Below are 4,432 nucleotides of genomic sequence, written 5' to 3'. Positions count from 1 at the left end.
GGTACTACATTTCAGGTAATAAAACTATCATCGCTATTATTATCTGTAACAAGTAGCCACAGCAAGGGTTACACTGCACATAAGAAAAGTATTCAATTACAACTGAATGGTCATCACCTTCAGTGGTGCAGACGGGTGCACCGTGATCCCGGACAGGGCTACTGTAGTAGCCAGGGTAACCCAGCCAGGTAACTGACGACAGGGGGACGATCAAGTCCTCTCTGCCCTGCGCTTGGTTGGAGAAGATAGAATTGGAGGAAAGATTAATCTATTGCTTGATGTTCCGGTTACAAGGCCTTTATATTTATAGGCCGATTCTTGCCCCTCGTTCAAGCTCTCAACAACTTAAGATAAACCAGACTCCTAATCCAAATCTAAACAAACTCCTCCCTCACGAGCTAACCAAATCTCTAAGCAAACTGAACTAACAAACTAATCCTAACTGACTACCAAGCCTCTTCTGCGTCCTGCTTCCTCTGGTCTTTCTTGCGCCTAGAATACTTCCGGCCCCACATGACATCACTCCCCCCCTCGAGCAACAGCTCGTCCTCGAGCTGAAATTGAGGGTAGCTAGCCTGAAACTGGGCGAGGTCCTCCCAGGAAGCTGACGATGGAGGAAGCCCGTCCCATTGCACCAAGGCCTGGCGAACCCCGTTGTCGACACGTAATCTGAGAACGCAAGCAGGAGCCGGAACAATGGCACCATGGTGTGAACTGGGGGAAGCTGCGGCGGCGAATCCGGCGGCACACCAACATATTTCTTCAGAAGCCCCACATGGAAGACGTCGTGTAGGCGCGTGCCCGGCGGCAAAGCCAGACGGAAAGCCACGGGGTTAATGGCTTCCGTGATCTTGTATGGCCCAAAGTAGCGCTGGCGCAGCTTGCCGGTAGTTGCGGCCGGAAGCGATCCATGCGGCCGGCGATGGAGCCGGAGCCAGACCCAATCGCCCACCTGGAATTCCACGGCGCGGTGGCGGCGATCATACTGCTGCTTTGCCACGTGCTGAGCCTGTTCCAGGCGAATTCGAACATCCTGAACTCGTCGCGCTCTGCCAAATTCTGGGCGACGGCGACCACCCGGTCACTAGGATCATAAGAGCGAAGCAACGGCGGATCTCTGCCATATACCACGCGGAACGATGTCTCCTTAAGAGCTGTGTGGAACGCCGAAGCCAACGTACCCACTGGCGGGGTCGGTAGCCGGTCAAGCACCTCAGATACATGCCAATCGCCTTGTTGACAGCCTCTGTCTGTCCGTCCGTCTGGGGGTGTAACGCACAGCTCATGAGGAGGGTGGAACCTGAAGCACGGAACAACGTGCGCCAGAACGACGAGGTGAACACAGGATAGCGATCGGAGACGATGGAGACCGGAATGCCGTGAAGCCGAACGATCTCCGCGAAGAATACGCGCGCCACGGACTCTGCTATATATGGGTGGCTTAAGCGGAATGAAGTGGGCTTACTTAGAGAGGCGATCCACCACCGTGAGGATCACGGACTTCCCGCCAACCTTTGGAAGGCCCTCCACAAAATCTAGGCTGATGTCCTGCCAGACTGCCGACGGCACCCGAAGGGACTGAAGAAGGCCGGCAGGGTGAAGCTGCTCCGTTTTATTACGCTGGCAGACAACACAGGCGCGCACGAACTCTTGTACAATCTTCCGGGTATCAGGCACATGGAAGTCGCGGCGCAGGCGGCGCAGAGTGCATTGGACCCCTTCATGGTTGTCGTCATGGACGGCGGCGAGGAGCACGGGCAGGAGGGGGAACGCCTTGGGAACGAACAGGCGCTACTGGAACAGAACCAAACCATCCACAATCTTCCACGGCTCACCCAGCGAACCCTCCTCAATCTGACGGCGCAAGCGACCCAGTTCCTCATCTGTGGCTGCCGCCTGCCGGAACTCGTCCAGGAGGTCGAACGACGGCGAGGAGACGGTGTGCAGCTGGGCGTCCGGCGCTTCCCGGCGTGAGAGCGCGTCGGCCACGACGTTTGTGCGCCCCGTACTCAACAGTGAAATCAAAGCTCAACAGTTTGCTTACCCAATGGTGTTGCGGAATAGTTGCGAGGCGCTGGTCGAGGATGTACTTGAGCGGCTGACGAACTGTGCGGACGACGAACGTGCGGCCGCATAGATACGGTTCGCGTTCGTATGCAGCGAGGCCACGGTGGTGAGGAGGAAGGGCGCGGCTGAAGAAAACAATGGTGCCTCCGGCCTGGTGAAGAACGGCCCGATCCTTGAGCCGGACGCGTCGCACTCGATGATGAACGGCTTCGTGAAGTCTGGGAGGGTGAGTGCTGGCGCTGTTGTCAGAGCACGCTGGAGCTTCTTGAAGGCTACGTCGGCCTCGGGCGACCACTGGAACGCATCGCGTTTGAGCAGGCAGGTTAAGGGAGCAGCAATGGACCCAAAATACGTGGAGTCGACCAGTCCATGACGGCTTGCACCTTGCTGATGTCCATGGAGACACCTTCTCCCGAGACAATATGGCTGAGATACGCCACGGCCATCTCTCCAAACGAGCACTTGGACTTCTTCAGGAACAGCCGGTGGTCGCGCATGACTAAGAGGACGGCGCGGATGTGGCGGAGGTGCTCAGCCCAAGATGAGCTGAAGATCAAGATGTCGTCGAAGAAGACCAGCACGAACTGGCGAAGATACATGTGGAGGACGTCGTTCATCAGTGCCTAGAAGGTGGTCGGCGCGTTGGTGAGGCTGAAGGGCATGACAAGGTACAGGTCGTCGTGAGTGCGGAACGCTGTCTTCTCCACGTCGGTGGGATGCATACGCACTTGGTGGTAGTCGAAACGGAGGTCAACCTTGGTGAAGAACCTCGCTCCGTGCAGCTCGTCCAAGAGTTCCTCGACGATGGGGATGGGGAACTTGTCCTTCACCGTGCGCTCGTTGAGAGCTCGGTAATTCACGCAGAGGCGCCAAGTGCCATCGGCCTTCTTCACTAGGAGGACCGGGGCGGAGAACACTGAGGAGCTGCGCTGGATGAGGCTCTGCTATTCCAGCGCACGACATTGGCGCTCCAACTCGTCCTTCTGCAGCTAGGGGTAGCGGTAGGGCCGAACCGCGACTGGCGCTATGCTACGGATGAGGTGGATGTGATGATCTCTGGTGCGGGGTGGCAGTAGTCCCGTTGGGGTGTCGAAGACGTCGGTGAACTCCGCCAGGAGAAGGTCCAGGAGTTCGCAGGTGTCGACCCCGGAGCACACGCGGAGCTGTGGTCCAGCCGGTCCTGGCACGCCGCGCCAGCGCACACGGTGGCTGAGCCTCCAGAAAAACATGGTGTGGCGACCGAAGTCCCAGAGTATGGGGCCCAAAGTTGCCAACCAGTCCGTCCCGAGCACCATGTCGTATTCGTTGAGAGGCAGGATGAAGATGTCGGTGCGGAATGCTTCATTGTCGATGGAGAACGCTGCGTCGCAAAAAACGCCCAAGGATGGCACCCAATCTCCATTAGTGACGGTGACGGAGATGTTGTTTTGAGGAATGAAACAGAGGTTAGATCGGGACGCCGCGGGTGCAGTCACAAAATTGTACGTGGATCCGGAGTTGAAGGGGGCTGTCAAGGTCACGGCGCCAAGGCGGACGGCCAGCTGCATGGTGTCGCGGGTGCGGACGCCGGCGATGGCGAGCAGTGATATCCGTGGGTGCTCTCCAGTCTCCTCGGCAGGTAGCTCCTCCTCGTCGTCGTCGATATCCAAGTGGAACAGGCGGGTGTTGTGACCCCTAACGTACTTCTCGTCACAGTTGTAGCATTGTTCGGTGCGGCGACGCTCCTCGAGCTCGGCCGGCGACAGGTGGCGAACTGTGCGACCCGCCACTATGCCTGTCCCTGGGTTGGATGTGTCATCGTCGTGGGCCATGGTGGCCCTGGGGGTGGCGTGGACCAGACGGGGGTGCCGGAAGGAGGCCACAGGGCACTGTCGAACAGGTGGGGCGGAGTTGTGGCACCGACAGTACTAGTAGAGAATTAGCCTTTAGTCTCGGTTGGTAGGGTGCATATCTCCCGAAAATTCATCCGGGATAAACCAACCGGAACAAAAGGGGGGTCTTTAGACCCTGTTTGGCATGGCTCCAACTCTGAGTAGAGCTGCTCCACTCCAGAACTTCAAGTGGAGCCAGCTCCACTCTAGAACTCCAGAATAAAAATGGGGTGTTTGGCTAGATGGGTGCTCTCAACTCCAAAAAAGATCGATTTCAGTGTGGATTACCATTGTTGCCCCCAATTCAGGCCCCACTTGTCATCCTCTCTATCCCATCTTCTTCTCCTGCCACGTTCTACTCAGTGCTGTCCAGGTTCTTCTTCTCCTGCCATTGTTGCGGGGCTTGGGGCAGCATGCTAGGTGGAGATGGGGTCGGTCGGCGAGGACTTGGGCGGTAGTGCTGGGTGGCGACGGGGCCGGCCGGCAGTGGGCTG

The 4,432-nt window shown here is 57.8% G+C and overlaps 1 pseudogene; it reads right to left on the bottom strand.

Moving 5' to 3' along the window:
• Positions 1-2,040: 2,040 nt before the first annotated feature.
• On the bottom strand, positions 2,041-3,878 carry LOC111257694 (annotated as a pseudogene).
• Between the last annotated feature and the right edge of the window lie 554 nt (positions 3,879-4,432).

The sequence above is a fragment of the Setaria italica genome, chromosome VI (genome assembly GCF_000263155.2).
Source record: "Setaria italica strain Yugu1 chromosome VI, Setaria_italica_v2.0, whole genome shotgun sequence".
NCBI classification, from domain to species: Eukaryota; Viridiplantae; Streptophyta; class Magnoliopsida; order Poales; family Poaceae; genus Setaria; species Setaria italica.
The sequence above is the reverse complement of the archived record's forward strand: the minus strand, read 5'-3'. Positions and strand labels throughout refer to the sequence as shown.